General features: G+C 47.9%; 1 protein-coding gene across 2 annotated transcripts in view; it reads right to left on the reverse strand.

Moving 5' to 3' along the window:
- Positions 1–12,914, reverse strand: part of RIOX2 (ribosomal oxygenase 2) — a 52,156-nt gene extending 39,242 nt beyond the window's left edge. Inside the window, exon 1 of one of the 2 annotated variants that reach the window (XM_077480180.1) lies at positions 12,805–12,914. The gene's annotated coding sequence lies outside the window, so the exon portion shown is untranslated. The remainder of the gene's footprint in view (positions 1–12,804) is intronic. The other variant, XM_077480181.1, reaches the window with a different exon arrangement.
- Between the last annotated feature and the right edge of the window lie 223 nt (positions 12,915–13,137).

A 13,137-nucleotide genomic window follows, 5' to 3' on the forward strand; every position in this document is an offset into this window, starting at 1 on the left:
CCCGAGATGCCACGGTCCTTTACCTCCCTAGCTTCAATAGCCAAGCCGTCAAATTTAGAGACTGTAAATTGGGGTGGAATATAGGACCTTGAGACAGTAGATCGGGGCGACATGGAAGCGTCCATGGCCCATCTATCGCCAGTCACAGAAACCCCCGAAAACCAGCGCCTTCTTGGCCAGGCTGGTGCCACCAGAATGAGGAAGGAGAGGGATTGGAAGAAAAGCATAAACCAGGGAGTACTGGCTCCATGGAACTATCAGAGCATCTGCTCCAATTGCCAGAGGATCTCTTGTTCAAGACACAAACTGCTGTAGCTTGTTGTTGAACCTGGATGCCAGTAGGTCGACCTCAGGCTATCCCCAATGCTGGCAAATTTCCTGTAACACCTCTGGGTGTAGGGACCATTCCCCCGGGCAGATCTGCTGGCGGCTGAGTTAATCTGGCTTCCAGTTCTCTACTCTCGGGATATGGACTGCCGATATCATTGGCACATATCCCTCTGCCCAGGCTAGTGTGTAGTTCACCTTCTTCAGAGCTTAACGACTCTTGGTACCGCCTTGGTGGTTTATATAGGCCACTGTCTGCCTGAACCCTGATGGAGCAGTTCTGAAGCTCCACCATCAAGGACCAAAGGGCCATTGATGGGCAGAGTCTGCTCTGTCCCTGACCATTTCCCCTGAGCTGTGAGCCCATCTAGGGTCGCCCCCCTAGCCTGAGAGACTGGCATCTGTATTCAGTGCTCTCCAAGTTACTAGGAGAAAGGATTTTCCCTATCGCAGGTTCTGATCCTGCAACCACTTGTTTAAGCTTAGGCATGCCTGAGGAGATAAGCACATTGGATAATCCAGACCTTTTCTTCTTCTGTTCCAAGTCAACAAGATGTCTTGTTGTAAAGGCCTGGAATGGAACTGGGCATAGGGCAATGCCTCAAAGGAGGATACCATCCTCCCTAGAAGACTCATACAGAGCTGAATGGAAGGTTGTCTGGTGCCCTTTATCTGATGCACCTGATCCTTCAGGGCACAGATGCTTAAAGGTGGCAAGAATACTCTTGCTTGGATCGTGTTTAGAATCAGACCTAAATATCTTAGACTTTCAGCAGGTCTCAAAGCAGACTTTTTGGTATTTATGATCCAGCCTAAGCTTTTCAAATACCTCATAGTGTATATGATGCTCTGTTCTAGAGCCTGTACTGAGCAGGAGGTTGTCCAGATATCCAAACACCAGGGGCCCTTAAAAGACCAAGTACTGGGGCTAGGACCTTTGTGAACACCTGGGGAGCTGTAGCAAGCCTGAACGGTAGAGCCACAAACTGAAAATGACCTTCCTCTACTGCAAAACATAAGAACCTCTGATGAGGCTGAAAGATAGGTACGTGTAAGTAAGCATCCTTTATATCGATGGAGGCTAAAAAGTCTCCCTCTGAAGAGGTTACTACTGAGCGGACAGACTCCACCCAAAAAGGACTGTATCAATAGATACTTGTTCAGGGACCTTGGGTCCCAAATGGGCCTTGTTTCCCAGTTTGGTTTATGAACTGTAAACAGGTTTGAGCAAAACCCTGTGCCCCTTTAGAATACAGGGACCTCTGCAATCACTCCTTGATGCACTAGATGATGTAGTGCCTGAAACAAAGTTTCTTTTTTGGAGGATCTGAGGGAAGCTGGATCTTAGAAACCTCTAAGGGGGAACCCCCCGTAACTCCAGCTTGTAACCGCAAGACATAATTGAGGTGACCCACTCGTCCTGAAATATTGTGTTCCAAATGTCCGCAAAGTGCCTTCCCCCCCACCCAATGGAGTGGGGGCGCCCCCCAAAATGAGGGCTTGGTGCTGGTTTTAGAAGAATTTCTGGCCCTGGCGTTGCCCCTGGCCCTAGTGCCCTGTTGGCGGTGAAACCACCCTGATGCTGAAAAAATTGAGGAAGCAGTCCCTGGGTTTTTAAACAAGGGACGTTTGGTGCTTTTCTTCACAGGAAGTAGAGAATTCTTCCCTCCGGAAATCTTTTGGGTATATTTGTCCAAGTGATCACTGAATAAACATTCCCCATGAAATGGGAAACCTGCCAATAACTTTTTACAAGGAGGCTCGGCTGACCATAAAAGTCTACACATATGTGCAGACAAGAGAGCCAGACGAGAAACCTGCTGTATTTAATCCTTTAAACTAAAGCATGAACAGCAATACACAGTGCTCGGGGAATATCTGTCTTACTTTCAGGCAGATCATCCTCCTATCCGGCCATTGGACCTGTTCCTTTATGGACTGGCAAATACCAATTGCTGCAACAGCTGGCTGAACAGCTGAACTGGCCAAAGAAAAGGAAGATAAGTAAAAGAAAAATAGATACCATGCTAGAACCAAAGCAAATAATTACGAATAAAGTAAATATTAGTAGAGGTCGGCCGATATATCGGCCGATATTTGCAGTTTTTTAATTAATCGGCATGGCCGATTGTGCTGGTAATGATGTGACTTTGAAATGACTTCTGTATAGAAGCCAGTGTAAGTTGCCATAGAAACGTCTTCCTCCTCTCTGGGCAGGCTGCCAAGAAAAGAACAAAATGATACAATGTTTACACTTGAATGAATGAAGTCATCTCAGTGTGTAGAAGTTCTCAGTTTAACCATTTAAAGACTAAATCTTTTCTGACACTTGTTGCTTACAAGTAAAAATCCTGTATTTTCTGCCAGAAAATCACTTAGACCCCCCAAAAATTATATATATATTTTTAGCAGAGATCCTAGGGAATAAAATAGCGGTTGTTGCAATATTTTATGTCACACGGCATTTGCACAGAGGTCTTTCAAATGCATTTTTTTGGGGAAAAAATACACTATTTAAAAAATAAAATAAAAAAAAAAACAGTAAAGTTAGCCCATTTTTTTTTTTGTCCAAAAGTTTGGACTACCTGTTTTTATTTAATACATAGGTTTTTTTTTTTTTTTATCTAAATCATACATACAAGTAAACTGATTGGAGGTTTGTTTTGTTTAATAAATGTTTAAATGTAAGAAATTTTCTGTATCACTTATGAAGGCTGCTTTCACACTGGAGCGGGCAGGCGTTGATGGTAAAAGTTTTAGCGGCTCTTTACCATCATTTTAGCGGTGCTATTTGGCTGCTAGTGGGGCACATATAACCCAGCTAGCGGCCAAGGAAGAGGTTAAATGCGCCCATGAAGCACTGCTGCCAAATCGCATTGCATGCGCTTCGGCAGTGGTGCCCATTCATATCAATGGGCAGGAGTGGTGGAGGAGCGGTATACACCACTCCAAACGTGCTGCTTGCAGGACTTTTTTTTAAGATCCTGCCAGCGCATCGCCTCAGTGTGAAAGCACCCTGTCTTTCACACAGACTGCAGGGGAGCCATTTTGCAGGCACTTTACAGGCGCTATTTTTAGCCCAAAAGCGCCTGAAAATCGCCCCAGTGGGAAAGGTGTGTTAGATCAAGGGGGATTAAAAAAAATAAAAATAATAATATATAAAAAAAGGAAAAAAATAAAGAAATAAAATAAAATCGGCCTATATATTGGCCGCCATGATTTCTAAATATCGGCATCGGCCAGAGAAAAACCCATATCGGTCGACCTCTAAAAATTAGCTGCAGCTCAAATTCACAAGATATTTGCAAACACAATTAGAAGAAAACAAAAAGCAGCTGCACACATAAATTAAATGGTGTAAATAACAATCTTGATATTGTGTGACACCAACTAAAAACCAATAAATTCCATAATGATTATAAATTCCCAACAAACCATCAATAAATAATCCCTGAATGTATAAAATAAGATCTGTCAAAAATCTATAAGATCAATAAAAAATATATTAGTATTTACAGTGAAGCGATAAACTATCACGATGACATCAGCATGTCTGCCATAGGAGGCAGACGTGCTGACGTCATCGTGATACAGCAGAGGGGTGGACGGGTGATTGCGAGCCAGCCTGGGATTCTTTTATGGGCTTTTTTTTACTACTGTATACATGTAAGTGTAACCTTTAAATTTTTATTAAACCTTGTCATATGGAATTATGCTATGGCGAGCCTCCTTTTTATTTTCCTGAGACCCTGACCATTGGCTTACCCCAGGGCTCGACAAACCCCAGGCGCCAGGTCGCCAATGCGACCAGAAATCGCGACCTGGCGCCTAAGCTGCCACCAGCCCACTCACTATCGATGCAGCAGCATTAACACTGACTGCCGTCCTCCTCCCTCCTTCACACTCTGCAGCACCGCGCTGTGTGTGAAACTGACACTCAATGGAGAGAGGAGGATCTGTCAGCCTGATGTCGGGGTGGGCGGGACCCGGCCGGGGTGGGGGCGGGACCCAGCAAGCTATTAAACACCAGCCAATGGGATCTGGGCGGGCCGCTACGTGTATGTGGCCCGCCCCTTTTCTTAAGCAGCCCAATCGTTGGCTGGTGTTTGATAGCTGCTGAGTCCCGCCCACCCCGACATCAGGCTGAAATCTGACATATCCACCTCTCTGTTACTTGTCAGTTTCACACCCGGCAGGGTCCCGCCAGCTCCTCTGTTACATTTCAGTAACAGAGTGCTCCGTGTGAAACCTGCCAGTGCCAATCAATACCACCTGCAACCAACCAGTGCCATCTGCCACCGCCAATCAGTGCCAGCGCCAACAAGTGCCACCTGCCAGCGCCAACCAGTGCCGCCTGCCAGCGCCACCGCCAATCAGTGCCACCTGCTAGTACCAACCAGTGCCACCGCCAATCAATACCACCTGCCATCACCAACCAGTGCCACCTGCCGCCAACTAGTGCCACCGCCAATCAGTGCCACCTGCCACCGCCAATCAGTGCCAACCAGTGCCACCTGCCACCGCCAATCAGTGCCACCTGCCACCACAAATCAGTCCCACCTGCTAGTGCCAACAAGTGCCACCGCCAATCAATACCACCTGCAACCACCACCCAGTGCCACCTGCCACCACCCAGTGCCACCTGCCAGTGCCACCGTCAGTGCCACCTGCCAGTGCCACCGCCAATCAGTGCCACCTGCCACCACCTACCAATGCCACCACCAACCAGTGCCACCTGCCACTACCAATCAGTGCCACCGCCAACTAATGCCACCTGTCAACACCAACCAGTGCCACCGCCAATCAGTGCCATCTGCCAGTGACAACTAGTGCCATCGCCAACCAGGGCCACCTGCCATCGCCAACCAGGGCCACCTGCCATCGCCAACCGTGCCATCTGCCAGTGCCAATAGTGCCACTTGCCAGTTTCAAACCAGTGTCACCTGCCAGTTCCAACTAGTGTCACCTGCCAATGCTAACTAGTGTCACCTGCCAATGCCAACCAGTGTCACCTGCTAATGCCAACCAGTGTCACCTGCCGATGCCATCTGGCAGTTCCACGTGCCTTCCAGTGGCAACCAGTGCCACCTGCCAGTGCCAGCCAGTTCCATCTGTTGCCAGCCTTACTCTTTCTGGTCAGCCCATACCCCTGATGTAACAGCGTTTCAATGGAGTTATTGACTGGTTGCTCCATTGCGAGTTAGGGATAGGGGGTGAAAATGAGTGGCCTTACCCCGGGAGCTGATAAAAAAAACTGGCTCCTAACTTTTTTAACTGGCTTCTAAATTCAAAGCAAATTTGTCAACCCTTGGCTTACCCGGTGAGGTTTATTTCCTGGCCTGTCTCTATTATAGAGAGAGTGAGTTGATACCATGGTTTGATGACCTGACGCTGAGTACTACTACAGGCATGGTATTGCTTGCCCTCTGGTAAGCGCATATCTTATGTGGTGGAGGTCACATCTGTTGATGTTTTTTGATTTCACAGAAAATTATATTTTCTTCATCGCTTCACTGGACTATTAATTACTGTATTTATCGGCGTATAACACGCACCCTAAGTTTAGGAGGGAATTTTAAGGAATTTTTTTTTTATTTAAATGCCCATCAATGCAGCCTTATCAGTGTCCATCTGAAGCCTTGTCAGTGTCATTTGCAGCCTTGTCCACGTCATTTTTCAGCTTTGTTTGTTTTAATTTTCGCATTTATTTTTAAAAATGGCGCTGCCGAGATGTCTTGTGTATCTCGGCGGTGCTCGGTAGTTCTTGGCCACCTTCGGCCCTTCTTGGTGGCTTTCTGCCCCTCTCGGCAGTTTTCACCCGCCGGGAAGGGCCGAAAGCCGCCGAGAAGGGCCGATAACGGGCGAAAGCCGCCCAGAGGCTCCAAAACGGCGGGGATCAGCGTATAACACGCACCCGTGATTTTCCCCTGATTTTAAGGGGAAAAAAGTGCGTGTTATATGCCGATAAATACGGTATTCATTTTTTTTATCACTTCACTGTAAATACTAAAATATTTTTTATAGATCTTCTTATAGATTTTTGACAAATCTTGTTATTTTATAGATTCACAGATTATTTATTGATGGTTTGTTGGGAATTTATAATCATTATTATGGAATTTTTTGGTTTTTAGTTGGTGTCACACAATATCAAGATTGTTATTTACACCATTTAATTTATGTGCGCGGCTCCTTTTTTGTTTTTTTCAAAGAAAAGGAAGCCTTTAATAATAACTCCAATTTCTTGTCAACAGGGTCTTTCAAGCCCTGTGCATTATCTACCGGACAAGTTAAGTTCTTGTTTAAGGAATAGACTGCTGCATCTACGGCTGGCATGCTGCTTTTTTTTTTTAACAAACTTTTCGTCCATGGGATATAAAAAGGGAAAATCTTTTAGGAGGCAAAAAAGTCCTGTCAGGATGTTCCCAATCAGCATACACCATCTGTTCCAACAGGGGGTGTAGTGGGAAAGTCTGTGCGACCTGAAAAGGTCTCAGAGATCCCAGAGAGGACCAGGGGGGGCTCAGTCAAATTAAAGGCAGAACGAAACATTTTGGTCAGTCAGGATCAAAAGCCTTAGTAAGAGAGGCAGACATCGACTGGATATCTTCTTGTGCAGATTGTTTGGAAGCAGACTCATCTGCCAGGCACACCACGGAATCCTGAGCTTTATGCTCTTCCCCATCCACAACCCATTCCTGCTCCAGATCAGAAGGCTCTGGGGAGGGGGATCTGTCATGCTTCCTGCCACCCTGCGGGATGGAGGCAATCCTGTGCTCTAACTCGGCTAGGGCTGAGGACAGTTCATCCTTAGTGATAAAGGATGAAGCAGCAGCGTTGACTCTAGGTACAAGACCAGATAGGCGCAGCTGCTCAGATTGCCCGGGAGCCTCTAGTCTTTCAGGGGATACAACACTAGGGATATAACTAGGTTCATCAGGAACTACTGACATAGGTGTGCCCTACCCTATGGTGTTAGTCCCACTCCTCTTTTTGGAAGACATTCAATGCCACAAAGAGTATTTGGGAATAGTTAAAACACCTCAGAAGGGAAACCCTATGCAACAATCCTGCTAAGCACCTTTAGCCTGCCAAGCAACATCTGGTGACTTACGTGACCCGGGTAAGGAAAAATGAACCACTGCAAGTGTCTGTTCAGAGCCTGCTCTTCTGGAAGCACCACATGCTTGGCCTGCACAGCTTAAATAAGCTGGGTGTGCGCCGGAACGCTCAATGCGCGTGCAGTCCCGGCAAGCGGGCGTGACTGTATTTGCGTACAAAGCGAATCCTCCAGAAAAAGGCTATGGCGCATGTGCGGCGAAGCCGCGTGCGCCAGGGCCGCCAAAAAAAACTGCTGAGCCCAGTGGCGCTCTTGCAAACGCATGTGTGCCACGGCGAACCAGCGAACCAAGGTGAAATGGCGCACCGCCGTACGCTATCATACAGGTAAAGACAGACGGACACAAGCAAAAAAGGTACACTTTGCAAACACTCACAGCTAGCCCAGAACTTCCCCGTATGGTCACTGCACACAAGTGTCCAGCCTTTAGGTAGCTTGACTGATTGTTACAATCACCCCACAATAATAAAATAAAGGGGTTTCATTTAACCGCCCAGGCGCAGGGCCACTTAGAAGCTAAGGGCCCAATTTTCACCTTTCAAGGCGAGTTCCTGTCACTTGGATCTTCAAGGACTGGGTACCCTTTCATGTTTAGGGTCCATTCCCTTGGACCTGTACAGCACCCTGCAGGAAATGCCTTAGCGTTGTAGTGTTCAAGATTTCCACTCCGTAGGGTCTAGCGCATGGAGGCCGCATTACAGGCAAAACCTCGCAGGATCTTGAGCCTTCTTTGCGAGGCTCAGGTACCATAAACCTAAGCATAAAAGTCTGTGTCAAATGTATCCGATCGGTCAATCCCTTGATTCATTTTTGGGACAGTTTGTGGGACTAGAGAGCTCAAACAAACTGTGCCATCCACATTGCAGACACTGGTAAGAAAAAAACTACTACTAGTACTTCCTGTATAGGAGGGGTTATATAGGGGATCAGTTCCTGTCTGAAGACCTTTGGTCCGCCAGTGTCCATTCACCTAATGATGGAGTATAACCCAGCATGTAATATTAGCCTGACTCTTTGTCCCATGATGATGTATGAAAAAGATAATATATATATAATCCCTTCCCCTCTTCTAACACCTATTCTGACTTTTTTTTTTCCCCAGCCCATTTAGGTCCAGTCAGGTGACCTCCCCTGCATCAGCCACAGCCAACTGTGGCTGCAGGGGAGAGGAGGAAGCACTGCGACAAAGGCATAGGCAGGCACACCCTAATCCCCCACAGCGGTGCCGATTCCAACTGCTTCTTTGCTCTCCTTGCCTCCCCCCTGCAGAGCTGCCAGCTTCCCTCCTCTCCCACCAGCTGCAGTGGGGAATGTATCAGAATAGAAAGGGGCTGATAAACATTTGATTAACCGTCCCCTTCCTTTTCTGAATGAACACAGGGAGTGATCTGTACTGATCACGCCTGTGTTCTTTCTTAACTGACGCATAGTAAACTATGTTTACTGCAGGCTTCAGAGGAAGTGACTGGGGAATCTCTGTCCTCAGACCCTTTGTCTCAAAAGTGGGACATCAGGTCTGTTTAGATCCCCAATATTTCATCTAAGGCCCATAACGCAGCTCCTAAAAAAAAAAATTGTAAAAATATTGTAACAGATAATAAAAAAAATGTAATTGTAAAAAATGATTAAAAAAATAAATTACTGATATACACACATATGTGTTTGTGCTCTGGGGTGCACACTAGGGGTGAAATGGATCATCACCGATCCGTGATCCGAACGGGTCACCCCCTTTCGGATCGGCATGCGCCGCGATTCGCAGAGTGCTCCGCGGTCTTGGTCTTAGGAAAGGAGCGGCGGCCATCTTGGTGCACCCGTCGGCATTTACAATGTGATCTCTCCATCAAATGACGGAGCGATCACCTGTGATCAAACCGGCGTCATGATGACGCCGGTTCCTCTCTCTCCCCTCTCTGTACAGTGCAGGGGAGAAATCAGATGGCAGCAGCGCTGTGGGCTGCATCTGTAGTGCCCACAGCGCTGCTCTGTGACAATTGAAGTCACAGCCATCCCTCCGTACTCTGCCAATACCCTGCAATACTGTGCAATACCCTGCCATGCTCAGTCAATATTAGTGGGGGAGATGATGTGGATATTACAGTGGGGACTATATGGTGGTGGAATTTTCACAGGTTTTTGCAAATTCAATTACTATTTGCTGATCCGAAAAATTATCTGATCCGTGACTTTGATCCGAGGAACGATCCGCTCTGTAAGTTTTTTGATCCGTTGAAAAATGCAATAGGCTGCGCACACAAATGGACAATGGCTAGACAGCACCTGTTCACATCGGTGCGATTTGACCTGAGAATGACAGATCAAATCAGAGCCTATAGGTGCGACACTGACTGCGGCGCTGCACCGATTTCCAAAAGCGGTTCCTGTGCTACCTTTGGCAACTTCAGACCAATTTCAGCAGCCATCTGTGCACGGATCTGCACATATGTCTTTTAAGATGCCCCCCAAGTTGGACTGAAATGCGGCTTTGAAATTGTGCAAGTTCAAACCTGTGTTCAGTGGGAACGAGGGCCAAAGCCTGGAGTGGTGATGTCAGCAATAGGCACATCTGGCTCATCTGTTGTCAGTGCTCCCTCCCCTGCAGCAGCCACTGACTGACACAGGGGAACCAGATCACATGACCTAACCAAGTGGGCTGAAAATAGGAAAGTCTATATGTCTTTCTTACACAGGTTAGTTAATATAGGATGGTATTAGGAGGGGGAAGGGGCAGTTTTATTAGTTATGTATACCCTGGAATTCCACTTTAACAAGCATTGCACCAAGGCCACCTATTTGTATGAATGGACTACCTAATGAACCACAAAGGAGCCTCAATCGCACCAGCAGTATGTTTCATATCACAGCAAGGTTGTACGCTGCAACACAGGGGTACTACATAGGGTCGCCACCTCATCCCTTTAGGCTGGGTTCACACTGCTGCGGGTGGGAGATCCGGATGTGATTCGCACCGGAATGCAGTGCAATTCACATCCGATCTCTGTAGCGATGCGAGTTCAGCCATACAGATAGTATGGCTGAATTCGCATCGCACCCGCCGCAAACTCGCACAGGACCCTTTTTTTGGTCCGCAGCAGAATCGGATCGCATGGGTGTTCACACCATGCGATCCGATTCCCCGCCCGAGTGTGCAGATCGCACTGCGATATGCGGACGGATCTGGGGGTGTCATTAAGATTTCATTGACACTCCCAGCAGTCCGCATAGGGCAGTGTGAACTGCCGGCGGGAGGCATGCAAAGACGGGAAAACGCCACGGATTCGCGGCGTTCCCGCATCGCTACGGTGTGAACCTAGCCTTAAACCTGAACACATAATAATTACACAGGTTGTGTCTAATTAAACTCTCCCGGTGCCTTATCTGCATTAAATTAGCCTCAGAACAAAGGATGAGCTCAGGTGCGTTCACAAGTCTATGTGCCTGCCAAGAAGCTGACACTCCGCACCGCTAATCACAGGCAGTGGGACAATTCCTTGATCGAGAAATGTCTCACTACCTGTGATTAGCGCTGCGGAGTGTCAGTTTCCTGGTGGGCACATGGACTTGCGAACACACCTGAGCTCATCCTTGTGTAATTCATAAGTGTTCAGGTTTGAGGGCCGGTTCATACTGCCGCAATGTTCGATCCACTGTGGGTTCCCGTATCGCTTGTCTTCTGGCTGCAATTCACACCGCTTTAATGTAAACTGCTGGGAATGTCAATTAAAAGTTAATGACACCCCCAAATCAGTTGGCACTGCGATCTGCAAATTCGGACAAGAATCGTGTCGCATGGGTTTTCATCGATTCTGCTGCAGACCGAAAAAAAAAAAAAAAAAGGGGTCCTGTACAAATTCAGCCATACTATCTGTATGACTGAACAGTGGCATTGCTAGGGGGTGGCTATTGGGGCTATAGACCCAGTCTCTTGCAGCAGGGTCCCTGCCTAACCAGCAGGCCGTGGCTGCGATGGGCTGGCTGCATGAAAGAGGCAGATGAGAGAAGAGAAGCAAGTGGGCGGACGAGCAGAGATGACATCATCTCTTTCCACCCGCTTCACATCACTGCTCTTCCGTCCTCACAGCTGGGCCACTTCAATGCGGGAGCGAGGTGCTGCCGGGAGCAGAGAAATGGCATTATCTCTCACGGCCCTCATTAAATGGACCAGTGCTGCCAGCCCGCCACCAATGCAGCGGCAATGCACATTTTGTGGCACTTTCTGGCATGGCAAGTGACAATATGCAAATGGTGGCAGGTGACAATCCATATCTGGTGGCAAGGGACAATTCACATCAGGTGACAAGTGAGTGGCAAGTGACAATCCACATCTAGTGGCAGGTGATGGTGGCAAGTGACACGCTGCATCTGGTGACAGGAGATGTGGCAAGTGACACCCCCAGGGCTACCACTGTAACGATAGGAACAATGTGCTTCAATCACCCTGACACCATATCAATCATGGTGTCACGATGATTGTAGCACCAACACCAGCCATTACCCGCTAGGGCCTGCAAAAAGGTTGGTGACTGCATCTATGGGCTCTAGCCCCAGATCTTTTGCACACCTAGCAACGCCCCGTGGCTGAATTTGCATCGCACTGACATTGCATGTGATTTGCACTGCGAATCACATGTGATCTCGCACCATGCAGCAGTGTGAACCAGCCCTAAAGGGTTGAAGTGATAACCCTAGTTCTAGTGTCACCTGAAACCAATAGCACTGCGGAGCACCAACGCACGTGTGACATCACAACGCAGTGCTATTAATGGGCCCTACAACCAATCTGTGCATGGAGTAAGGATGTCCACACACGAAGAGCCCGCCAGGAAGTCGGCACTGCGCTTATCACAGGAAGTGAGACATTGTCTCAACGTGTGGCTGCAGAGATTGGGAAATGGCTCACTGCCTGTGATTAGCGCTGTGCCGACACCCTGGCAGGATCTGCACGTGGGCTGTGCAATCACGCCGGAGCTCATCCTTAGTATGGAGGAAGGAGATCTATACTTTGGGGTCTTTCAGGTGACTATTTCTCCATCACTTCCAGTCCCAATGTCATCAGGACAAATAGCAATTCTCTTCACAGGGGACACTGACTTCAATAAGAACCTGCCAGAGTCATAACCCCTCACCACTCCACCCAATGTCATGGTGTTAGTGGTGACACGTGTCTGGTATAATCCCCTCCCCCAACCTGTATACTTCTGTCCCTTCTTCTGTCTTTATTTCCTCTACATGACCAGGAATCCCAGCATGATCCATAGCAGAGCATTCATGACAACACATGGCACTTCCGCACAGAGAAGAGCCCCGTGTACTATATATAGGAGGGAGAGCAGTATGGACGATCTCTGTACTCTTACCTCCTTCACTCACCGCACTCTCTGATCTACCCACCGCTCCACGCTGCCACCTCCACCACGTGTCTGCACCTCTTCTCCCAGCATGCCTCGCTCCAATCACAACACATGGCTGTGCTGGGGAGGAGGGTGACACCTAGTGGTGGCAGTGCAGACTGCATGCCATGCCCAGCTTGCCTCTGTACACCTCTAGCTGATAGCTGCCAACTGTCCCTCATTCAGAGCAAAGTCCCTATTTCCTCCTCATTTGTCCCCCATTTTGGTCTGATCTATATATTTCTATATACAATGCACTACTTAGCTATCAAAAAATGTTTCCCAGTGCTGAACCTTTTT

The sequence above is a fragment of the Lithobates pipiens genome, unplaced genomic scaffold (genome assembly GCF_037356315.1).
Source record: "Lithobates pipiens isolate NorthernLeopardFrog02 unplaced genomic scaffold, aLitPip1_a1.2 Scaffold_16, whole genome shotgun sequence".
Taxonomy (NCBI): Eukaryota; Metazoa; Chordata; class Amphibia; order Anura; family Ranidae; genus Lithobates; species Lithobates pipiens.